Source organism: Ranitomeya imitator, chromosome 5, assembly GCF_032444005.1.
Source record: "Ranitomeya imitator isolate aRanImi1 chromosome 5, aRanImi1.pri, whole genome shotgun sequence".
Lineage (NCBI taxonomy): Eukaryota > Metazoa > Chordata > Amphibia > Anura > Dendrobatidae > Ranitomeya > Ranitomeya imitator.
The window spans coordinates 424,446,390-424,472,988 of NC_091286.1; the positions used below are offsets into that span (position 1 = coordinate 424,446,390).

At 45.5% G+C, this 26,599-nt stretch overlaps 1 protein-coding gene across 6 annotated transcripts in view; it reads left to right on the forward strand.

Annotated features, from left to right (window-relative positions):
• Positions 1 to 11,794: 11,794 nt before the first annotated feature.
• The window catches only part of LPP (LIM domain containing preferred translocation partner in lipoma), a 438,714-nt gene continuing 423,909 nt past the window's right edge, over positions 11,795 to 26,599 (forward strand). For 2 of the 6 annotated variants that reach the window (XM_069727088.1, XM_069727092.1), the window contains exon 1: positions 11,799 to 11,922. The gene's annotated coding sequence lies outside the window, so the exon portion shown is untranslated. Of the gene's footprint in view, positions 11,923 to 26,599 lie in introns of all 6 variants that reach the window. The other 4 variants (XM_069727091.1, XM_069727093.1, XM_069727090.1 and 1 more) reach the window with 4 other exon arrangements.

Below are 26,599 nucleotides of genomic sequence, written 5' to 3' on the forward strand. Positions count from 1 at the left end.
CACAATACACTTTTTTAGAAAATAGTTTGAAGATTTAACTGTCATAATAACGTATCACAAAGCAGTGATATAAAAACAAAATAAGAAATATATATATATATATCTATAACGCTGGGAGCGTCACTCTGTCCGAAGCCTTTATAGACTGCGCAGGCGCAAGCGCCGGCGCAGTCTGGGCCTCACAGAGTGACGCTCCCGGGAGATCGCGGTGTGCGTTCACACTGAACGCACACCGCGATCTCCAACAGAGAAGCAGGGACCGCCAGGAGGGTGAGTATCGCCTATATTCACCTGTCCTGCGTTCCATCGCTGAGCGCCGCCATCTTCCTGGTCTTCGGCCTGTAACCTTCAGTTCAGAGGGAGTGATGACGCGCTTAATGCGCGCCGGCGCCGCCCTCTGACTGAACAGTCACAGCCAGGAGACCGGGAAGATGGCGGCGCTCAGCGATGGAACGGGACAGACAGGTGAGTATAGTAAGTGCTGGGGGGCCTGAGCTGGCGGCGATACCGGCACCTGACCCCCACAGCGCGCCGGTGTCCCCGCCTGCTCAGGCCCCCCAGCACTCGGCGCTGAGCGGGTCAGAGGCAGTATGGGGACGCAGGATGGAGCAGCACATAAGGATGGGGACGCAGGATGCAGCAGCACATAAGGATGGGGACGCAGGATGCAGCAGCACATAAGGATGGGGACGCAGGATGCAGCAGCACATAAGCATGGGGACGCAGGATGGAGCAGCACATAAGGATGGGGACGCAGGATGGAGCAGCACATAAGGATGGGGACGCAGGATGGGAGCAGCACATAAGGATGGGGACGCAGGATGCAGCAGCACATAAGGATGGGGACGCAGGATGCAGCAGCACATAAGGATGGGGACGCAGGATGCAACAGCACATAAGGATGGGGACGCAGGATGCAGCAGCACATAAGGATGGGGACGCAGGATGCAGCAGCACATAAGGATGGGGACGCAGGATGGAGCAGCACATAAGGATGGGGACGCACGATGCAGCAGCACATAAGGATGGGGACACAGTATGCAGCAGCACATAAGGATGGGGACGCAGGATGCAGCAGCACATAAGGATGGGGACGCAGGATGCAGCAGCACATAAGGATGGGGACGCAGGATGGAGCAGCACATAAGGATGGGGACGCAGGATGGAGCAGCACATGACAGGATGGGGACGCAGGATGGGAGCAGCGCATGACAGGATGGGGACGCAGGATGGAGCAGCGCATGACAGGATGGGGACGCATGATGGAGCAGCACATGACAGGATGGGGACGCAGGATGGAGCAGCACATGACAGGATGGGGACGCAGGATGGGAGCAGCGCATCACAGGATGGGAGCAGTGCATCACAGGATGGGGACGCAGGATGGGAGCAGCGCATGACAGGAAGGGGAACGCAGGATGGAGCAGCACATGACAGGATGGGGACGCAGGATGGAGCAGCGCATGACAGGATGGGGACGCAGGATGGAGCAGCACATGACAGGATGGGGACACAGGATGGAGCAGCGCATGACAGGATGGGGACGCAGGATGGAGCAGCACATACCAGGATGGAGACAATATACCAATATAAATGCTCGCCACCCGGTTGTAGAACGGGTTCAATAGCTAGTATATATATATACTGGCATGTTCAGAATGACACTAGAAAACTAATTTGAAAAAATGGCAGATTCAGGTAAATCCTGATTCAGGAAACAAAATCGGAAAATGGCAACAAAGTAAAGAAAATCAATATAAATCAAAAACGACAAAAGTTTACACAGACACTGACTCTGAAACATTAATTGAACTGGTAATGACATGCTTACACGAAGCTAATTATATACTTTAGGCTTTCATTGTGGTAACCAATTAAATGATGTAGCTGGCAAATAACTACGCTTAGAGTTTATTCTAGTGACGCCGCAGTCAGTCCAGGACTACAGTCCACAGCTAACATTTCTGACGGGAAATCTGAGATCATAGAGCGGGTATGCCTTGTTCGCTGTCTTCATCTCTTGAGTGCCTTGATCTGGAGAACCCATCATATGAATGGACAGTGTGTAATATTTATCGTGATAAAACTGTTGGAGAAATCTAAGCAATTTTTGGGCAATTTTCTTTTTGCCCTGTTGGATTTTAAAATAATTTTATTAATATGGACCCACAATGCTTAATGAATTGACGCAAAAATCAGATATGCTTGTTTTTGCTCTTTTGGACCTTGATCCTTTCAATAACCTTTAAAATATTGAATGCCTACCTTCAACTGCGCAAATAAAAAAAAAATAGACAGGTTTTCTACTCCAATAGGGAACTAGAGTGTAATTCTGCAAACGTTTTGGAAAACTTCAAAGAGACACAAATGGTGAATTAGGTTAAAACATCTTCATTACTAAAGCCACGACGATAATAACACAGACGGAACCGAGTGAATAAAAGAAAAAAAAGTACAAATTTAATAATAAACCATAATGATCATGCAGCCAATATGAAGTGTTAGTGACAACACCACATAAAAATAAACACTTTATTTGTGACAATGAAGCGATGGCCGGGGGACCACCACGGTGCAGGAAGACTACTGTACACAAGATGAGGTGCAAACAACAAAGGGTAGATTTATTGGAAGGCAAGGAAGGAAGGGAATGAGGAAGATGGAAACAGGGGTTTACAATGGCAAAATGGCAACAGACAATTTACAAGAGTAATAAACTTTATCTTTTCCGTAAAATAGCACGGTGCTACAACTATTGCAGACTCAAGATATGTCTCACAGGCAAATTTAATCAATAAAACAAATAACGATGCTACTCTACATATAACCTCCCTGGCCTTTACTAAGCAGGCCACATGGCTCCCGTGTACTGACTACTGAAGCCTACACTAGGCCCTAACAGGTGCACCAAACAGGAACAGACTCACGGTGATGTTGGGGACTCAGGTCCAATCCCAGGGGGGCCCCCAGCAGTCCAATATGGTGGTGCGCACGGCTTTCTGTCAGCTCTGTGAAGCGTGGTCTTCTCTTTGCTTCTGGATCCTAGGGATGCTTTTGGAAACTGTAAGTCCCTTTCTCAGTATCTTTGTGGCTTCACAAGCTAGCACAGAACAGCCACCTTTGCTGTACCCAGAAAAGTATTTTCGTAGCAACTGTCCATAACAGCACCACCCTCTTACAATTTAAAACAATACATAAAAAAGGGACACTAGTGAGATAAAAAGCCAAAAAACACAGAAGGCAGCTGCAGCAATTTGCTAGTAGTTGTCATACATATGACTATGCATAAATCATAATTACACATGTGTACAGCAGTCATGCATGGAAATAATTTTGAATTTCTATATTTAATTGACCATACTGTCTTACAATGTCCCGCTGTCTGCATGGAAACCAGTTATTTCCAGACGTCAATGAAATTGAGTGAGGGTGAGCATTCGAAGCCCTAAAAAAAAAAGTAATATAGCTTAAAGGGAACCTGTCACCCCGTTTTTTCAGATTGAGCTATAAATACTGTTAAATAGGGCCTGCGCTGTGCGTTACTATAGTGTATGTAGTGTACCCTGATTCCCCATGTATGCTGAGAAATACATTACCAAAGTCGCCGTTTTCGCCTGTCAATCAGGCTGGTCTGGTCAGGTGGGCGTGTTCACAGCGCTCTTTTCTTCCCCAGCTTTCCGTTGGTGGCGTAGTGGTGTGCGCATGTCCAGAGTTCCGAATTCCCTGCGCCCACGTGAAGACACAGCGCGCGATCTGCGCTGTAATCCCTTGCATCGGTGGGGGCGGCCATCTTCCTGGGGCCGCGCGTGCGCAGATGGAGTGCTCTGCTGCACGGGGCTTCAGGAAAATGGCCGCGGGATGCCGCGCGTGCGCATTAGAGATCGCGGCGGCCATTTTCCCAAAGCCGAGTTTGCATCTCGGCTTTGGGAAAATGGCCGCCGCGATCTCTAATGCGCACGCGCGGCATCCCACGACCATTTTCCTGAAGCCCCGTGCAGCAGAGCACTCCATCTGCGCACGCGCAGCCCCAGGAAGATGGCCGCCCCCACCGATGCAAGGGATTACAGCGCAGATCGCGCGCTGTGTCTTCACGTGGGCGCAGGGAATTCGGAACTCTGGACATGCGCACACCACTACGCCACCAACGGAAAGCTGGGGAAGAAAAGAGCGCTGTGAACACGCCCACCTGACCAGACCAGCCTGATTGACAGGCGAAAACGGCGACTTTGGTAATGTATTTCTCAGCATACATGGGGAATCAGGGTACACTACATACACTATAGTAACGCACAGCGCAGGCCCTATTTAACAGTATTTATAGCTCAATCTGAAAAAACGGGGTGACAGGTTCCCTTTAAATAGCTGGACAGTAACGTGTCCCCAATCACAATTGATGTAGGAACTAGTGAATCCTGCAGACATTAAAATTGCTAGGGTAGTGTAAGGTACATACAATATACAGCATATTTAAATAGACAACAACATTGGAGAATTCCCTCCTGTATGTAGTGAATCATGCAGGTGATGTCACAGAATGACACACACCATGAGGAGGTATATTAGGTGTAAGGAGTTCGGTTGCACATATTAACACTGCTTGACAAACTGAGAGTTGTACATATTACCCGTGCAGTTCGGAGCTGACACGTGGGTGATGGCTGCACGCTGCCTCTCGTAACTTCCTTGGGGTGTGCATCGGTGTAAATAAAAGAGCCATTATTAGGACTTGCTCAAACTTGCACAGAAATTGGACGAGTGCATTGTCATATAAAATTGGATTGCATCTGGACCAGTGTTATTCAATGAGGCAATGCAGATCTGTGTATTTTATCTCAGCTGTATTCGGCATGCTACGATTTACTCCAAAATCAGTACAGTGCGAGAAAAAAATTGTGTCTCGTGGTCATGGCGTTCGATTTAGGGATACATGCAGTTCTGTAAGATAGGAAACTGTAAATGGTCCTGTAATTGAGTGATAGCTGCTGAGTACAATAACGGATTGCAATTGCATACGGACAGCACATGGATGACAAGCAAGAGAAAAAAGCGTCCCACCTTTCTGGATGACAGTGGGACCAATTATTTATACGCTAGTGTGACCAAACCCTCAAGGTAAGTACAAACCAACGTGTAAGAAATTGTCTGATTTTTATCCAGAAAAAAAACACAATTTTTCATCTGTATTGTCAGCCATGTGACAAATGTTTTTATACATAAGCAGTTATCAACATTTACCAATACAAATACAGTGCTATATGTTAAACATTGCATTGTATCTGTGAAAATTAGATACTTTACTTCACAGGTCATCCACATGGAATTCAGGGTTTTTTCCGCACACCCATAGATGGGAGCCTCATCTGACAAACTGAAGATACTAGTGCATGCTGCAATTTTTGCCACTACTTTTGATCTATGAAAATAAACTGGTCGTCTGAACAGCCCTATTGAATAATATTGTGTAACCTAACCTACAGTACTGATGTGCCATATTATATTGAATTTTGTACCATATCATGCACATTTACTGTATATATACTACAGAACACCAGTGACTCTCCGCAGTCTCCGACATCGTGTCCACTCTCTATCTGAAACTCAACCTCTCCAAAACTGAACTTCTGCTCCCACCATCTACTAACCTCCCTAAATCTGACATTTCCCTCTCCGTGGGTGGCACCATAATAACACCCCGACAGCAGGCGCGCTGTCTGGGTATTACATTTGACTCCGATCTCTCCTTCACATCCCATATACAATCTCTTGCCCGCTCGTGCCGCTTACACCTAAAGAACATCTCTAGAATCTGCCCTTTTCTCACTATGGAAACAACAAAAACCCTCACTGTCGCCCTGATCCACTCCCGCCTGGACTACTGTAACGCTCTATTAATTGGCCTGCGCCTTACTCGACTTTCCCCTCTCCAGTCTATCCTTAATGCAGCAGTCAGGGTTGTCTATCTAGCTAATTGTTACTCGGACGCGTCCGCTCTTTGCCAGTCGTCACACTGGCTGACCATTCATTATAGAATCCAATTCAAAGTACTTGCTCTCACCCACAAAGTTCTTCACAGTGCGGCACCCCCTTACATCTCCTCCCTCATTTCTGTCTATCGGCCTAACCGACCTCTGCGCTCTGCAAATGACTTTCGATTACCTCTGCACTAATCCGTTCCTCCCACTCCCGACTCCGAGACTTCTCCCGTACTGCGCCAATCCTCTGGAACGCTCTACCTCAAGATATTAGGACCATTCACAATTTGCATAGTTTTAGGCGCTCCCTCAAAACACATTTGTTCAGAGCAGCCAATCACGTTCCCTAATCAGTCATTTTATGTTTGTGTGTAGCCCATTCACTACTTCTATCTATCCCCCATCCCCTGAAGATGGCTGGACCATCATTGTAAATGCATCATTGTAAATGCACACCTTTGCTTTGTATCTCCCCCACCTCATTGTAGATTGTAAGCTCTCACGAGTAGGGTCATCTTATAGTGCTTTAATTATTGTATTGTTAACATTGTTACTTATGACTGTTGTGTTTGAAACTGTTAAGCTGTAAAGCGCTGCGGAATATGTTGGCGCTATACAGAGATGATTATTATTATATACTTGTGGATAAATCCATCCTATGTGTATTAGCCCCCTAATAGGGTGAGCTTCTAGTACTGACCAGCCCTGCTGTCTCTAAGGCCGGGGTCAGACCTAATGTATTTAAATACGGTCCGTTTTTTTACGGGCCTAATACACAGAAATGTTCCCTGAACAGGGATCCATATGTCATCCGTTGGCAAGGTGTGGCTGCATATTTCGCGCATGTATTCCTCCGTATGTCATCCGTCTAGCGTTTTTCCCTCGCAACCTTCCAAAATGGACATTTAACTGTTTTGAGGCTTGAAATTAATTTAAATCATTATCAGCAACCCTATTTATTGCCTTTACAACAGGTGGCAGCCTCCAATCTGGCCATTTTGTTGCTGTGCTTGTATTGGTGTACTGGTGGTTTGTTGGCAACATGTCAGACCTACTTCATTTCACCCCAACTGAGCGTGTTCTATACAACTGGGTTTTTTTCACGCCGCTTTGGCCAGCCATACGCAGTGATAGTGGATCCGAGGAGGAGATGAATTTGGGTCCATCCGCTTTTGAGGCAACGCCTCACTAAAGGCCATTTCCACCGTCTCTATGCATCTCTGCGGGCACATCCCGACAAGTTTTTCCAATATTGTCGCATGAGCCTTGCCACCCTTGATATTTTGTTGGAGACAGTGCGCCCTAGGATAATCTTTCAGGACACTAGGATGCGGAAATGTATATCTGCTGAGGAGCATCTTCTCCTTACTTTACGGTATGTATTCCTCATCCTCACATACTCTATGTTGATGATGTGTCTCTAATAAATTTGTCATTTAGTTATGCTTAGCAGCTGTAAATTTATTATTAATATATGTCAAAACTCTACTAATTAGTACTAAAATATGTTATTAATGTTAAATTCACATAGCTAGTGTTAATTTTTTAAGGTACTGCTAGCCTGGCATGTTAGTTCAACACAGTACTTGTGGTCTATAGGAATGTTCTAAATCATTCAAACATTTTAATTTTTTTTTTTATTTTTTTGCGTAAGCCGCCGAACTCAGGGTCCCAATTCTATAATTATAAACAATATTTTTCAGTAGTATTGTTGGGTTTGGTTGACAGTCACTACAGGTTTATAATTGTAGACATTAGGACCTATGGGAGAACTGGAGACTCTAGAGTCTTAAATTCTTCCATAATGGGTCGGCGGCTGCGCAATAACCTGTTGGACCTACCACGACGTCAGCTTCCAGGCTCCAATCAAGAAACTGTGCCGTATGTCATTGTGGCAGATGAGGCCTTTCACTTAACTAGGCATGTAATGAGGTCATATCCCTGTCGAAACCTGGACCACCGGCGTAGGATATTTAGCTTGTGTCTATCACGCGCACGGCAACTGGTGGAGTGCGTCTTTGGCATTCTTTGTGCCAAATGGTAGGTTCTCCAGTCAGCCATTCAGCTGAATGAAGACAACGTAAATGAGGTCATTAAAGCTTGTTTGGTCCTACATAACTTCACCCGACTTCATGAATGCTCTTTATCTGATGGTGCTGAAGGTGTGTTGGGCAATGTGGGTAGGCCTAGACCACATGTCATCCCTCAGCGTCATCCGCTTTCAGGACTGAAAGTACGTGATATCTTGACTAATTATTTTGTGACACCTCAGGGTGCTACTCCCTGGCAAGAGCATGCTGTCTTATTTTGCAAGAGCAAAATCCAATAGAAAAACTAAATTAAAGATTTTGATAACTTGGGAGGAGGTGATGGCAGCAGTCCAGACTCTCTCTCTTGCTGGCTTTGTGTGCCAAATTGTCCTACACCCTGTGTGGGTGCATAATCTTGGCCATGCTGTATGTTTTGGCCATGATCAGATTGCTAGGTAGCAAAGTGACCATATGGAAATTGGAGATGAGACTCCTGGGGATTGTGGAACCCACGTGACTCATACCGCCCAATATGGCCATGTCGTCCAAGCCCAGGTTGGGACCTGCCTCCAACACTGGGTCTGTACAAGTGGCCATATTGGGCAGGTTGATTATAGGATGTCATTTGTAGCCATGGTTGGTTTTGGGGGGGTTGAGTTGGGTTGTAGGCACCCGTGGAGGAGGTGCATCAGATCCCTGTTGACCATGCACTTGTGGGTTTGTTTGAGGTCTCATCAGGTTATGGGGTGACAGCTGCCACCTCTCCAAGAATTCAAAGACCTCATATGGGGTATTGGGGGAGTGCATGCATCAATAAGGATCTGAATGCACCCTCTCACAAGTAGCCTCACCTCACGGGGTAGGGGATGAAGCTACCGGGTCAGACTGCGGGAGTATGCCTACTCACCCTCATCCTGGGCAACCCTGGCCAGGTAATTGAGATCCCCCATGTCAACATGCCTCCTGGTATCTGAGGCACTGTCCTCTCTCCTTCGTCGCCCACGGCAGGATACAACAGCAGGCTGTGGGGAGGCCTCCAGAGGAACAGTAGGGCTGCTGCTGTTTCCTGGATCTTCCAGGCTGACGGGTGCTGGTGCAGCTTCTGGGCCTGTTGTGGGAGCTTCTGGTGCAGGAGGACCTTGAGGATACAGCTGGAAGGCAGAGAAGATGGGCCAGCCACCGCTTTACCTTCCCTGACCGGATCGATAATGGTCTCAGAATTGGACCCTGTCTCCCTCTCAGTGAGGATGGACTGAGTTCTGTTATGAAAGTTTGAAATAAAAAAATTATAAGGCATATGACCATAAAATACATATGTGTAATGTGGTGTGATGTATAAACGTACGGTCTGAGATCCATACTGGGATCCAGAAGAGCAAGCCGATCATAATAAATATACTTCTGCTTTTTTGGTGCTGCATCCCCACTCCTGGCCCACTGCTGACGTTCCCGCCTATATTGATCGCGGATACTGCGCCAGCATTTCATAACATCTTCCACTGCAATGACAGACAATAAAATAATGTATAAGGACAGTGCGCACAGTGGTACAAGTTTAGTGAGATTTTAGATAGTCATGTGGCCTAGTAAGCTGTAGTTCTTAAACATAATCTTAATAATAGGATAAAAACATCATACTAGGATTTAAGGGGATAGTGTGAAAACCTGTTATTTAGTGCAGTTCATAATATCATTTTCAAAACATGAGTGAACTTATTTGTTGCTGTCCCTCACGTGGACGGTCTGCAACATCAGGATAAAGTAGCTCACAGATCCTCCTCCATGCCGCCTCTTTTCTGGCCCGGTCGTAGTGTGCATTCCTTTGGTCCCAAAGCTCTGGCCTTTCTTGGACCAGAACGATAAGCATCTCTACATTTATGTAGGTAGACATGCTGCAGGACTCCGTGGAGGTGTTCTTCTGGGATGTCTGGAGCGCTTTTTGAGCTAATTAGCATGTCTAGGCTTCATGGTAATGGCTTGGCATATTTCCTGTCACCTGGAAAAGTCTTGCGTATTTCTCGCAAGTCACGCGTGTGGTCCGTGTGTAATCCGCATTTTTCTCGCCTCCATAGACTTTCATTGGCGGATTTTTGGAGGAATACGCTGACAATCGCAGCATTCTCAGCCCGTAAAATACAGCCGAGAAATACACGGCTGATGGAAGCTGCCCCATAGAGAAACATTGGTCCGTGTGCAATGCGTTGTTTTGGTGTCTCTCCCTCGTCCGTATTTCTCTCTAGTGTGACCTCGGCCTAAGGGTATGTGCACACGATGCAGATTTAGTGCAGAAAAATCTGCTGCAGTTCTGCACTAAATCTGCATCTCCTGGCAGAATCTGCAGGTGCGTTTTTAATGCGTTTTTCATGCGTTTTTGATGCGTTTTTTTAGCACAAATCTGCACAAAAAACGCATGAAAAACGCATAAAAAACGCACCTGCAGATTTCTATTATGGAGGGGTGCAGAAACGCTGCAGAACTGCACAAAAGAAGTGACAGGCACTTCTTTGAAAACTGCAGCGTTTCTGCGCAGATTTTTCTGCACCATGTGCACAGCTTTTTTTTTTTCACATTGATTTACATTGTACTGTGATCACAGTGCAGTTCTGCAGCATTTCTGCTGCAGAAAAATCTGCTGCAGTTCTGCACTAAATCTGCATCGTGTGCACATACCCTAATTGTTCGTCCAGTGTATCTCACACACTTATACATTTGTTAATTCATTCTATAGTTATTTACTAATAAAGTATTATACTGTTTTAAAATTATGATTACTCTGCGTTTTTGTATATTATTATTATTTTATTATTATTAATTTATATAGCACCATTAATTCCATGGTGCTGTACATGAGAGAGGGGTTACATACAGAGTTATAGATATTGTTTACAGTAAACAGGTTTACAGTGACAGACTGGTACAGAGGGGAGAGGACCCTGTCCTTGCTGACTTACATTCTATGGGAAAGTGGGGAAGAGACAGAAGGTAGGGGCAAGGCGGCGGCTCTGGTGATGGCGAGGCGGCAGAATGGTATATGATCACGTTTTTTGCACTATGTGGGAGCATATATTAGCTTCACAGCTAATTATATGGCGGATCAGTACTATAGGTCACATAATTGAGCTCTAATTTAGTGTTTGTTAGGGAACTTATCTTCCCCTTTTTGGAGGTTATATCGGTTTTCTATTGAATATTTGTCAGTCGGGTGAGTTATTCATGGACAGCACTCAGACTGAAACTAAAGTCACTCACATTGGTGTGTAGCATCCGAGAGAATCCGATGCGATGTGCTAATGACCCTCGGCTCACACTCTGCTGCGAGCGCGATCAGTGATTGTACTGTGATCTCTCGCATACAGGTGGAGAACCACATTTCTCCATCTTCTCCATTGTGAGTTGGCGTATATCGGACTGCACTCGGATGACATCCGATGTTTTGCACACAGCCATAGACTTGTGTGGGTGCGCGCTGTCAATCGCAGCATGCAACCATTTTTGTGACAAGCGCTGATAGTGTCAGTGTCATACCTGACCAATCACATCACTTCTTTCATGTCTAAGCTTACAGCTAGAAAACTAAAGCTGGGGCCTGATTGGATGAGCCCTGCGTGCACACGGGGCAGCTCCTGCGGCAGTTGTGGGACTTCCATGGCCAGCAGGACGTTCCTGTCCCCCGCAGCCCTAGCTATGACTGTACAGTCAGGACGTGCACTACTGCACTGACTACAGCGATACCACTGCCAGCAGCAGAGGGAGCGAAGGGTGGGAAAGGGGCGTGGTCTGGTCACATGACCAGGGAGAAGCCGGGGTCCCTTCCCTGTTTCCGGAAATCCAAGATGGTGACCAGCATGAAGTTTTTCTAGTTACCGGTCAACTTAGAAGTGAGTGACACCCCGCCGGCGCAGACCCAGCCGGCACCTGAGGTAACAATGGGCGAGCCGCCCTCCTCGCTCCCTGCACGGCCGCGTCCTGTGTGCCCGCCGAGGAATGCGCTGCAGCGCCCGGAAGACAGGAGCTGATAGGTGGTGACGTTGTCACCCGGGGCAGAGCCCAGCTCAGAGGAAGAGCACACAGCCCTGAGGCGGCCGGCACACGTCCCGCTACTCGGGGCCCGGATGTGCAGCGCCAGCCTATAGCCGCCGGCGGCACAGAACACCGCCAAGTGCAGTAACCAATCACATGGCGGCTTCCAGTGAAAGCTCTCCTCTCATTGGTTGCCCTGTGTCAGAAATCCCCTGCAGTTGTGGGTCTAGCAGAGCGCTGCACAGGGGTGGTCCCTCAGGGGTGGTCTGCTCATGTGGGTGCCTCCCAGCCATGACCCATTCTTCAGGTGCCCGGTTACTATAAGTGCTCCCAGGTCTGTTGTCCCTCCATGTGAGATAGGGGCATAATATATGGCAGCCATTCAGCCCTTGGAGTAATGGCCCTCCGGACGACGTCACATGTCTGACGTAGCCCCCCATTCTTTGTGTTGGGCAGTGAGTAATAGGTCATTTCCCCTGTGGCCGCTCCTTGTGGCCTCACCAGGTCCGGGCCACACCTGCGATCTAGGCAGGACGGCAGCCATGACACCACATCTGATCTGTGCATTGCGGCTGTCACTCCTCTGGTGACACTCGGGCTGCTAGTGGCCATTTCTAGTGAGTTCTCAGGTTAGAGGGTGCGCTGACCAGAAGAATGTCATATGGCGCCAGCATATTCCACGTTGCGTGTCCTCATACATCAGCCCTGGCGCAGTGCGGCTCAGGCTCATCGCCCTATCTGTCTCACATAGTTTCAGGGGCATTATTATCGAATTCCACCTCCAGGTTTGTTTCAGGAGAGAACTAGAGGAGACTCATGAAAAGCATGGAGAACTTACACTCTCCTTGTAGACATAGTCTTTGGTGGGACAAGAATCCAAGACCCATGGTTACAAAGCGGTAGTTACAGATGCTGTCTCCTAAAGTGTGTTGTTCTAATGGTTAACAAAATAAAATGTAACAATAATCTTTTATATAGCGGCAACATTCCGCAGCGCTTTAGTTTTGCACACATCATTCTGCTGAGATGTGTCAGAGTAAAACACTATGGCCTCAATTCATTAAGGGGCATCTGTCAGTAGGGTCAACCCTCCTCGGCCACCTATATGGGCATACAGGTCATAGGAAGCTGAATAAAATGATATCTGCCATCAGATGCCTTATACCAGAATAAGGGGTCTGGTCTCTGCATTTCCTGCTCGCCACCACCTCTCTTTATAGTGTGCTCTCTCTCTTGCCAGCTAAGTCTACACTAGAGGGAGTGCACTGTCACTGCATGGAAAGTGATCTCGCACAGTGACAAGATTATACTGAGCGTTCTCCTCTTTCTGTCCACTGGCACCATCTTGTTAGAGTACGTGCCCATGATCCGGAATAGAAGCATTTTGGATACAGCTCACCTGTGCTGCGTTCTAGGTAACAAGTACAGTGGTTGGGAGTTATAGATAGCCCATGCTTTTATTTGACGCTGCGTAACCTCACCCGAGGTGCGAGTTTACGAGCCGCTAGTCTCTGCAACAGAAACTTCCACAATAATATGTATTGGATGCGGTAAATTCGCACGGATCAGTGAGCACATGTGGATGTAACTGCGTGATTGAACATACGCCACATCCAAAACGCTGCTATTCCTGATGATGGGCACATAGCCATGTAATACTTCAGTCAGATCTGTCCTCAGTAACATGGAGGCCGCACTACAGAGACTGCTGACATGATAGGAAGACATGGAGGGCCAGAGAAACCAGAAACACAGGCGCACACTTCTCCTGCTCACACACTACTAGCAGATCAGTTACTTTACACTCTGCCTTTCTAGGTTTGATTCCGCTTTCACGGTTTTTATTGAGCAGCTAATGTAAATCACACAATGAAGGTCATATTTTTCTTCTGCATTTCATCTGAACGTTTTTATAAATTATTATAGAATATCGGGAAAACTAAGCGGGCCCCAGAAATCTTACTGGCATTACCAGCCATTTACTGCACATCATAATGTACCTGTAGATATTGGGCAATGAGACGATTAGAGAAGTGTTGTCTTCCCCGACCAGAGTCTGTGGGGTGTTCTGCCATGACGGGGCTGGTAGCTGTTCCTTGCCATGTACATTACATTGCTGTAATAAAAATTGTGTTCATCAATCCAGATTTCATTCAGTGGTTTTGATGCTTTGCTCACGTATCAGGGACATTACTGGGCGTAATATTTACATTGTAATTTGCTCCACAGTTTTCCATTTTTGGAGAGAAATTGTTCAGTAAATGTTATTTAGACATGTGGCCTTTATTTCTTGTATTCTTAGTATATGTTTACACTGTTGCGTCTGTGTCAGGAACAAGTGAAAATCAGTATACAGCCTTTAAGGAACCTGTCAGCAGGATTGTGCGCAGTAAGCTACCTAACCTTGGTAGCCTTGGACAGTGACCTGTCAGCAGTCTGCATTATGAATACCTAATCAGAGCACCAGATGAAGACCCCCACAGGCCGCCGCGGAGAACGATCATATCATTAACTCAAAACTGAAAATAGGGATTAACCAACAACCACAAGACTGATTTCATCAGCCAAGGTATCATTGTAATCAGTATAACTGCGCCGACCTGACACTGTCTGTAGGTCACTGAGCACAATCCTGCTGACAGGTTTCCTTTAAAGTTAAATTATATTTCATTCGACAAAAATGACCACTTGGGCACTAAAGAGAGAGTTGTAAAGCGGTGCAGATGCTATTTACACCTCCCTCTACAATTATCAAAAAGGGGCACTTATGCCCCCATTTTCCTGGAATTAAATATCCCTTTAAACATGCCTTGATTGAGGTTCATGCTACAAAAAGGACCAGGGATAATAAGTTTGAATCCATGTCACACTGCTATGATAAGTGTCTTAGGTGGGGACACTAATTGTTCACCTCGGAATCACAGCTGTAGTGTCCAATCAGGAAACCATTAGGCCATGTTCACATGTTGCGTCGGGTCCCTGCGTGTTTTCCCGCAGAGGATTTGATAAATCTGCAGGGCAAACCCGCTGCGGTTATCCATGCAGATTCATCACGTTTTGTCCTGCGGGTTCCGCTGCGGGATTTTACTCCTACTATTGATGCTGCATATGCAGCAATATGCAGCATCAATAGTAATGTTAAACATAAAAAAATCATGATATACTCACCCTCTGACGTCCCGATCTCCTCAGCGCTGCAGGCGGCGGTCCGGTTCCAAAGATGCTGTGCGAGAAGGACCTTCGTGACGTCACGGTCATGTGACCGCGACGTCACCGCAGGCCCTGCTTGCACAGCAACCCAGACCGGACGGCCGCGTGCAGCGCTGAGAGGTGAGTATAACATTATTTTTTATTTTAATTCTTTTTTTTTTACCACAAATATGGTTCCCGGGGCCTGGAGGAGAGTCTCCTCTCCTCCACCCCGGGTATAACCCGCACATTATCCGCTTACTTCCCGCATGGTGGGCACAGCCCCATGCGGGAAGTAAGCGGATCAATGCACTTCTATGGGTGCAGAATCGCTGCGATTCTGCACAAAAGTGACATGCTGCGGGTTAAAAACCGCTGCGTTTCTGCGCGGTTTTTCCCGCAGCATGTGCACAGTGGTTTGTGGTTTCCATAGGGTTTACAGGTTACTGTAAGCGCAATGGAAACTGCTGCAGACCCGCAGCATCAAAATCGCCGCGGTTCCGCGGTAAGAACCGCAACGTGTGCACATGGCCTTAGAGCTGTCAGTCAGATGGGAGGGGTTAGGAAGCGTTCCTTCAGTGCGCCAAAGACAGTTTACATAAAAGGACCGCCTCTTGGGCATATGGAGTCGCAGGGCGAGGAGGGTTACACCCTTCAAGTAGCATGTCTGCCAGCATAGGTATGTTTCTTCGGCCTAGCACCCCACTTACCTAGCGCTGTGAGAGGTTTAGAGGGGTCAAAACTTCTGGATCAGTCTTACCAATTTAGACGGACATATGGAAGAAATCCCTCAAATTCCATGAGGGTGGTGGTTCCAGATACCTTGGGCCAAGGGTAGGGAAAGGTACACTGCCTTCCCTGTAAACCCTTAAAGAGCTCCTGTCCTAACAAGGACAGGCCCCGAGTGAGCCCTACTATGGGAACCCACCGACCAAAATGTAGCCCTAAATGTCTCTTCTTCCCTTGGGAGAAGAGAGACATTTAGGGCTACATTTTGGTTGGTGGGTTCCCCTAGTAGGGCTCACTCGGGGCCTGTCCTTGTTAGGACAGGAGCTCTTTAAGGGTTTACAGGGAAGACAGTGGCAGTGTACCTTTCCCTACCCTTGGCCCAAGGTATCTGGAACCACCACCCTCATGGAATTTGAGGGATTTCTTCCATATGTCCGTCTAAATTGGTAAGACTGATCCAATTTTTTATCTCGAGCACTGGTTCACCTGAGCACGTTTGCATTGTCTATGTATGTGTTTTGTTAGGATCCGAGTTTTTTACTCATATTTATTAAAGGTTCTGTTTTAATCTAGTGGATATCCTCCATAGCTATTCCCATATTAATCCTGAGGGTACAGACACGGCTAGTTCTATTGTATGCCTTAGCTATTTTGGGTCAAAACTTCTGCCAGACTCCTATCATGTGGAATCTGAGAGACCAGAACGTTTTCTCAAAAAACAAAATTGCCCATAACTGTCTGCACAAGTAATGAGAAAACACTCCTGCGCTAACTTCTCTGCTATAGCTGTTATACTATTACTGTATTCCTTTGTATTTCCGCCTCCCTGTAATCCAGAATGTTGGGTTCTCCGTCAGCTGGGACAGATGTGAAGAATTTCCCAATGTGCGGTTGTGTGCTGGTTCCTATTAGCTGTGATGCAGAGCAGTCTGAGAAGGTTCTGGGAGGCTCCTTGTGCATCTGGCTGCCGGCTGCCAGGAGGAGAGCCCTGTCTTTCAGGAATGTGCCTGTGTTTTTCTTTATGTTGGACCACAGCATTCTTGCCATTTTTGTCGAACATGAAAGAAGGCTTGTGATGTTGCATTGCATGCTCCATCCTCTAAAAAAGTCCATGTTCAGTTGAGCAAACCTTGTTTTAGCACTTTCATCCTCAAATTGAAGCAGAAAGTGCGGCGTCCTGGAACTGTAAACTTGTCCTCACAACTTCCTTGTCCTTTTTTTTTTTTCTTTCTTTGTCCTATTTATCAGTGAATCTTCCACGTATTTAATTCCTGTCTTGCGCTTTTCTGCTATCTCCAAATTATCATTTACCGTAAAGGTAGGCCTTATCTAAATGAGCATGCTTATCCGTTTCTAGACAGGACGGTGAAAACTCCAGTGGAGTAAGGGGAGACTGATAAAACAAGACCCAATGTATCAGAACGATCACCTCATCTGTCACTACTTGGTCTAGAACATTAGGGCATCGTATTTTGTCTGGATAAATAGGTAGAAAATGTAATCTGACAGTATGTTCTGTCGAGAATCCTGATTTCTTTCTTCAGTAAACCTTTTGTCTGAGTTGTATAGCCATTTGTCAAAATTGAAGCTAATCATTCTCTTTTGTTATGTCCCTTCAGCAATGCCATTGTAATGTCATAATGTTTAGAGGATTTAAAGGGAACCTGTCACATTGAAAATGGTGTCCCAGCAATATCTTATGAAGGTGAAGGAGCTGATCAAATGTGTGTGTGTATATATATATATATATATATATATATATATATATATACAGTGCCTACAAGTAGTATTCAACCCCCTGCAGATTTAGCAGGTTTACACATTTGGAATTAACTTGGCATTGTGACATTTGGACTGTAGATCAGCCTGGAAGCGTGAAATGCACTGCAGCAAAAAGAATGTTATTTCTTTGTTTATTTTTTTTTTTAAATTGTGAAAACTCTTTTCAGAGGGTCATTTATTATTCAACCCCTCAACCCACCAGAATTCTGTTTGGTTCCCCTAAAGTATTAAGAAGTAGTTCAGGCACAAAGAACAATAAGCTTCACATGTTTGGATTAATTATCTCTTTTTCCAGCCTTTTCTGACTATTTAAGACCCTCCCCAAACTTGTGAACAGCACTCATACATGGTCAACATGGGAAAGACAAAGGAGCATTCCAAGGCCATCAGAGACAAGATCGTTGAGGGTCACAAGGCTGGCAAGGGGTACAAAACCCTTTCCAAGGAGTTGGGCCTTCCTGTCTCCACTGTTGGGAGCATCATCCGGAAGTGGAAGGCTTATGGAACTACTGTTAGCCTTCCACGGCCTGGACAGCCTTTGAAAGTTTCCTCCCGTGCCGAGGCCAGGCTTGTCCGAAGAGTCAAGGCTAACACAAGGAGAACAAGAAAGGAGCTCCGGGAAGATCTCATGGCAGTGGGGACATTGGTTTCAGTCAATACCATAAGTAACGTACTCCACCGCAATGGTCTCCGTTCCAGACGAGCCCGTAAGGTACCTTTACTTTCAAAGCGTCATGTCAAGGCTCGTCTACAGTTTGCTCATGATCACTTGGAGGACTCTGAGACTGACTGGTTCAAGGTTCTCTGGTCTGATAAGACCAAGATCGATATTATTATGATCGGGTATTTATTATGATGGAATATAGGCTGAACTGGATGGACAAATGTCTTTTTTCGGCCTTACTAACTATGTTACTATGTTACTATCTTTGGTGCCAACCACACACGTGACGTTTGGAGACTGGATGGCACTGCATACGACCCCGAGAATACCATCCCTACAGTCAAGCATGGTGGTGGCAGTATCATGCTGTGGGGCTGTTTCTCAGCCAAGGGGCCTGGCCATTTGGTCCGCATCCATGGGAAGATGGATAGCACGGCCTACCTGGAGATTTTGGCCAAGAACCTCCGCTCCTCCATCAAGGATCTTAAGATGGGTCGTCATTTCATCTTCCAACAAGATAACGACCCAAAGCACACAGCCAAGAAAACCAAGGCCTGGTTCAAGAGGCAAAAAATCAAGGTGTTGCAGTGGCCTAGTCAGTCTCCTGACCTTAACCCGATTGAAAACTTGTGGAAGGAGCTCAAGATTAAAGTCCACATGAGACACCCAAAGAACCTAGATAACTTGGAGAAGATCTGCATGGAGGAGTGGGCCAAGATAACTCCAGAGACCTGTGCCGGCCTGATCAGGTCTTATAAAAGACGATTATTAGCTGTAATTGCAAACAAAGGTTATTCCACAAAATATTAAACCTAGGGGTTGAATAATAATTGACCCACACTTTTATGTTTAAAATTTATAAAAATTTAACTGAGCAACAAAACTTTTTGGTTTGTAAGATTTATGCATCTGTTAATAAATCCTGCTCTTGTTTGAAGTTTGAAGGCTCTAACTTATTTGCATCTTATTAAACCTGCTAAATCTGCAGGGGGTTGAATACTACTTGTAGGCACTGTATATATGTGTATATATATATATATATATATATATATATATATATATATATATATATATATATATATATATATAATGTGTGTGTGTATGTATATGTATGCGTGTGTATATATATATATATATATATATATATATATATATATATATATATTATATATTTATATATATCTCCATCCTCACCTGTCAGTCTGATGTCCACCTCTGTGCCACCTATATACCACCGCCAGAGTCCCCCTACTTCAGTCCAGACTGCTTCGAGATCTTACAAAGAGAAGCCGCCCATTATCAGGCCCTGGGCAAAGTTCTGATCTTTGGAGACCTCAATGCAAGAACAGGGAGAGAGAGAGACTTCCTGACCACGGATGGAAACATCTACATACTTGGAGCAGAGAATGACGGCCAAGACCCTGTACACACTGAGAGAAACAGCTATGACAGTACAGTCAACAAAAGTGGCAGAAAGCTCCTGAACGTATGTAAAAGTTTAGGACTTCATATCCCCAATGGACGAAGCAAGGGTGACTCCTTAGGAAGGTATACACTAAACTCCCATGTAGGGAGGAGCGTAGTTGATTACGCCATTACAGACCTGAACCTGGCAGATGTCAGCGCCTTCATAGTCACCCCACAAACGCACCTGTCAGACCACAGCCAACTTCTTCTGTACATGAAATCTACAGAGAAACCATCCACTCAGAAGCCACAGCAGAGCGGCCTCTTCACCCGGCCTCCATCCTACAAATGGTCCAAAATGTCGGCACTAAAGTATAAAGAAGCTTCCAGCAGACCTGAAATACAGCGGATGCTCCACCACTTCTACAACCTCGAGTACATGCCAAACCCAGAGGGAGTGAGCCAAGCCGCAAAGGACCTCAACAATATATTCTACGCAATGGCCAGACTGTCCGACCTTAAAAAAGTCGACTACAAGAGACCAAAAGAAACACAGGTCAATGGCTGGTTTGACAAAGAATGCAAAGCTGTACGGAAGACCCTGAGAACAGCCTCCAACAAGAAACACAGAGACCCCAACCACCTGGGTCTGAGGGAAGCCTATGACTCCATACAAAAGCAGTACAAAACCATCCTCAGGAGGAAGAAGCAGAGTTACATCTCTACCAAGCTTAACCAACTCCAAGACGCCCTCCAAGACAACTCCTTCTGGGATCTATGGAACCACATGGGCACCAAAGACAAGAAAAACAACAACCATATCCAAAATGGCAACCTCTGGCTCCAATACTTCAGAGACCTCTATAAAGACATTCCAAAGGAAGGACTAAGCCAAGAACAGGAAAACATAATGGCAAAACTAAAAGCAATGGAGGAAAAAATCTAAAACTTCCAAAACCCGGTGGATACACCTATAACACTACAGGAAGTAACCGAGAGACTCTCCTCCATAAGATGTAGAAAAGCCGGTGGCCTGGATGGAATCCTACCAGAAATGCTGAAGTTCAGCCCACCAGAAATACAGGCTGCAATGGTTAAACTCTTCAATATTGTACTGAGTGCCGGCTACTTCCCTCGTACCTGGAACCAAGGCCTCATCACACCCATCCACAAGAGTGGGGACAGGTATGACCCAGCCAACTACAGAGGCATATGCGTCAGCAGCAACCTGGGAAAACTGTTCAACAGTATCCTGAACAAGAGGATCCTCACCTTCCTCACCGAGCACAACGTCCTCAGCAAGAGCCAAGCAGGGTTCATGCCGAATCACCGCACCACTGACCACATCTATACTCTGCACAGCCTCATTCAGAAACACGTCTATAATACAAAGAATGGGAAGATATACGCCTGCTTTGTGGACTTTAAAAAGGCCTTTGATTCAGTGTGGCACCCGGACTTATTCCTGAAACTGCTGGAGAGTGGAATAGGAGGAAAGACCTACGATGTCATCAAATGCTCCTACACCGAGAACCGCTGCAGCGTGAGTGTGAACGGCAAAAGAACGGCTTATTTCCAGCAGAGCCGCGGAGTCAGACAAGGCTGCAGCCTAAGTCCAACGCTCTTCAACATCTACATCAACGAGCTGGCTACCGCCCTGGAATCCTCCTCGGCACCAGGTCTCACCCTCCACGACGCTCAGGTGAAATTCCTGCTGTATGCAGATGACCTGCTGCTGCTGTCACCAACCGAGAAAGGCCTCCAGGACAACCTGAAAATCCTAGAGAAATTCAGCTCCACCTGGGCTCTACCAGTCAACCTAAAGAAAACCAACACCATGGTGTTCCAGAGGAGAAAGAGAAGATCAGACCAACACCCACCATTCGTCCTCAACAACTGCGACCTCACAGGAACTGACAAATATACCTACCTGGGCCTAGAGATTCACCGGTCAGGGAGTTTCAAACAAGCCATAGAGACCCTGAAAGACAAGGCCTGCAAAACCTTCTATGCCATCCGAAGGACACTCTACCATCTGAAGCCACCAGTGAGGGTCTGGCTAAAAATCTTCGACTCCATCATCGCCCCAATCCTCCTGTATGGCAGCGAAGTCTGGGGTCCTCACACCTACCCAGACTGGTCAAAGTGGGATTCCAGTCCAACAGAAATATTCCACCTGGAATTCTGCAAGCACCTTCTCCAGGTCCATCGGAGCACCTCCAACAGTGCTTGTCGGGCCGAGCTGGGCAGATTCCCTCTACACCTAACAGTTCTAAAGAGGGCGCTGTCATTCCGGGCTCACCTGCATAGGAGCAATCCAAGCTCCCATCACCATAAAGCCATGATACATGTAGGTGAAACAGAAAAACCAGAACCCTCGGAACAGCCCGCCAAACCCAACCGGACCAGAACACCAATCACAACAACCTGACAAAAGCCGGAATTAGGAAGATGGCAGACGAAGGTCAGGAGAGGTATGTCAGTGACTGGAAGAATGATATCATCAGCTCACAGAAACTGACCATGTACCGGAGCCTACAGAGAGACTACAGACTGGCGCCATATCTGGAGAAACTCCCGGACCCCAGAGACCGCCAGATCCTAAGCCGATATAGACTCAGCGCCCACAGTCTGGCCATCGAATGTGGCCGACACAGGCAGAGCTACAAGCCCAGGGAGGAAAGACTGTGCCAACACTGTGATCAGGAGGCCATAGAGGACGAACCCACTTCCTGCTACACTGCTCCAAATACTCAGCAGTGAGGGACACTCACTTCAGGAGACTCGCACATCTCTTCCCAGACTTCATCACCATGAAAGAGGAAGAGAAAACATATATCCTGCTGGGAGAAGAAGAGAACGCAGTGGAGATAGCAGCGCGGTATGTGAGCGAATGTCATAGACTGCTAGAAAGAGAACTATGATGCCATGGACTATAGCCCCCAACCTGGACCTGCCCCATCCCCCCCCCATGCCATGGACTATAGCCCCCACCCTGGATCTGCCCCATCCACCTCCCCTATGCCATGGACTATAGCCCCCACAATGGACCTGCCCCATCCACCTCCCCTACAGCTCCTACCCAACATCCAACATCCTCACAGTCCCTATCCCTATTGCCTTTATTCACTTGCTTTGGCAAAACTGATGTGTATTTGGTCCTGCCAATAAAGCTTCTTTGAATCTTGAATAATATATATATATATATATATATATATATATATATATATATATATATATATATATATATATATATATATATATATATATATATATATATATATATATATATATATATATATATATATATATATATTATACCAAAAGTTTGGACACACCTTCTCATTTAAAGATTTTTCTTTATTTTCATGACTATAAAAATTGTACATTCACACTGATGGCATCAAAACTATGAATTAACACGTGGAATTATATACTTAACAAAAAAGTGTGAAACAACTGAAATAATGTCTTATATTCTAGGTTCTTCGAGGTAGCCACCTTTTGCTTTGACTGCTTTGCACACTCTTGGCATTCTCTTGAAGAGCATCAAGAGGTAGTCACCGAAAATGGTCTTCCAACAATCTTGAAGGAGTTCCCAGAGATGCTTACACTTGTTGGCCCTTTTGCCTTCACTCTGTGGTCCAGCTCACCCCAAACCATGTCGATTGGGTTCAGGTCTGGTGACTGGAGGCCAGGTCATCTGGCGTAGCACCCCATCACTTCTTGGTCAAATAGCCCTTACACAGCCTGGAGGTGTGTTTGGGGTCATTGTCCTGTTGAAAAATAAATGATGGTCCAACTAAACGCAAACCGTATGGAATAGCAAGCCACTGCAAGATGCTGTGGTAGCCATGCTGGTTCAGTATGCCTTCAGTTTTGAATAAATCCCCAACATTATCAACATTATCACCAGCAAAGCACCCCCACACCATCACATCTCCTCCTCCATGCTTCACGATGGGAACCAGGCATGTAGAGTCCATCCGTTTCTGTGTTGCACAAAGACACGGTGGTTGGAACCAAAGATCTCAAATTTGGACTCATCAGACCAAAGCACAGATTTCCACTGGTCTAATGTCCATTCCTTGTGTTCTTTAGCCCAAACAAGTCTTTTCTGCTTGTTGCCTGTCCTTAGCAGTGCTTTCCTAGCAGCTATTTTACCATGAAGGCCTGCTGCACAAAGTCTCCTCTTATTATTATTATTATTATTTATTATTATAGCGCCATTTATTCCATGGCGCTTTACATGTGAGGAGGGGCATACATAATAAAACAAGTACAATAATCTTGAACAATACAAGTCATAACTGGTACAGGAGGAGAGAGGATCCTGCCCGTGCGGGCTCACAATCTACAAGGAATGGGTGAGGATACAGTAGGTGAGGATAGAGCTGGTCGTGCAGTGGTTTGGTGGATCGGTGGTTACTGCAGGTTGTAGGCTTGTCGGTTATTGTAGAGATGTGTCTGCTGCTAGAACTCTGTGTGGCATTGACCTGGTCTCTAATCTGAGCTGCTGTTAACCTGCGATTTCTGAGGCTGGTGACTCGGATAAACTTATCCTCAGAAGCAGAGGTGATTCTTGGTCTTCCTTTCCTAGGGCGGTCCTCATGTGAGCCAGTTTCTTTGTAGCGCTTGATGGTTTTTCCACTGCACTTGGGGACACTTTCAAAGTTTTCCCAATTTTTCGGACTGACTGACCTTCATTTCTAAAAGTAATGATGGCCACTCGTTTTTCTTTACTTAGCTGCTTTTTTTCCTTGCCATTATACAAATTCTATTCAGTAGGACTATCAGCTGTGTATCAACCAGACTTCTGCACAACACAACTGATGGTCCCAACCCCATTTATAAGGCAAGAAATCCCACTCATTAAACCTGATGGCACACCTGTGAAGTGAAAACCATTCCCGGTGACTACCTCTTGAAGCTCATCAAGAGAATGCCAAGAGTATTCAAAGCAGTAATTTAAGCAAAAGGTGGCTACTTTGAAGAACCTAGAATGTAAGACATATTTTCAGTTGTTTCACACTTTTTTAAGTATATAATTCCACATGTGTTCATTCATAGTTTTGATGCCTTCAGTGTGAATGTACAATTTTCGTAGTCATGAAAATACAGAAAAATCTTTAGAGAAGTTTGAGAAGGTGTGTCCAAACGTTTTGTCTGTACTGTATATGTACGGATGCTTCTCACAAAATTAGAATATCATCAAAAAGTTAATTTATTTCAGTTCTTCAATATAAAAAGTGTATCCTTTGTTTTATTTTTAAACACTTTTTCGGTGCTTACTTTGTTTCTCCGTTCATACTGCACCCACACACACAAATAATACACCATTTGAAAGGTAAACTTGCTCTCTTCAGCAAGAAAATAGCCAAACAAAGCACACATCCACGATCTGATCACAAAATACAGTTTAAGCATTAAATTTCATAAACCTGCAGTAAGGAAAATGACCTGCAGGTGGCACCACACTACCCCAAAGCACACTACCACAAAGCTGCTTACAGACATCACTAACAAATCCTAAGATTTACCTTGGGGGGCTTTCCAGCTTGCCGAACTTCTTGCCCAGGCACATTGGACTGCACACTTCACTGCAGGTGAGTCACATATGCAAACACATTTGTAAACATGCACTGCCTTACTCAGTTGCACACTTGCTCCGTTTATACTCCTCCAACACACACACATGATACACCATTTCAAAGGTAAAATTACCTGTAGGTGGCATTTGCCTTGGGGTCTTTCCAGCTTGCTGAAGTGCTTGCCCAGCCTATTTCAGGCACACTCAAGGATTGCACACTTCACTGCAGGTGAGTCACATATGCAAACTCATTTGTAAACATGCACTGCTTTTTCGGTGATTACTTCTCCCTCCCACACAAATAATACACCATTTGAAAGGTAAACTTGCCCCCTTCAGCAAGAAAAGACACAAACCACACATTCACGATTTGATCAATAAATACAGTTTAAGCATTCATTTTCAGAAACTTGCAGAAAAAAAACAATAACCTGCAGGTGGCACCACAACTTCAAGACCTTTTTTATCAAACTGATTTATTGTATTACCAATCTACATATGTAAATACCTCTGTGTTCATCATCTCATTAAATACATTAACATTTGATCAGGTTGATTTTCCTGAAATTGCCTGTGCCCCCAACAACCAATGTACGAAAATTTTGCACGGGCCAACTATTCTCTTATATTATATAGTCATTACAGAGTGATCTATTTCAAGTGTTTATTTCTGTTAATGTTGATGATTGTCTCGCAGCCAATGAAAACCCAAGTCATTATCTCAGTAAATTAGAATAATTAACAAAAAACACCTGCAAAGGCTTCCTTAGGTAAATGCAACCTTAAATGACATGACAAATTACACCATTATTCTTTAACAAAAACTGAACCATAATGCAGAAGCAAAAAATTAAGTACACTCTATGAATCAATGGCTCGTAGAATATCCTGTAATGGCAATATTATGTAAATACGGTATTTTCTGAATGACTGTCTCAAATCGTTCTGAAGGAAACTTGGCCCTCTATTTGTTACCGTGTTGCTTAAAGGCGCTGTCCACCAATATAGGTGTTATGGTTTTACTGGGTGAAACATATGGATTCAGAAGGATTTGTCTGAGTAGTGGGCAACACCTTTTTAAGTTTGTGTACATTTGTTTTTTCACTGCTTTAAGGTCTCACCATAGCATTTCAATTGGGCTGAGGTCTCTGCTATGACTAGGATATGCCAGTAGCTTGAATCTTTCGTGCTTAGGATCATTGGCCTGTTGTTTGAC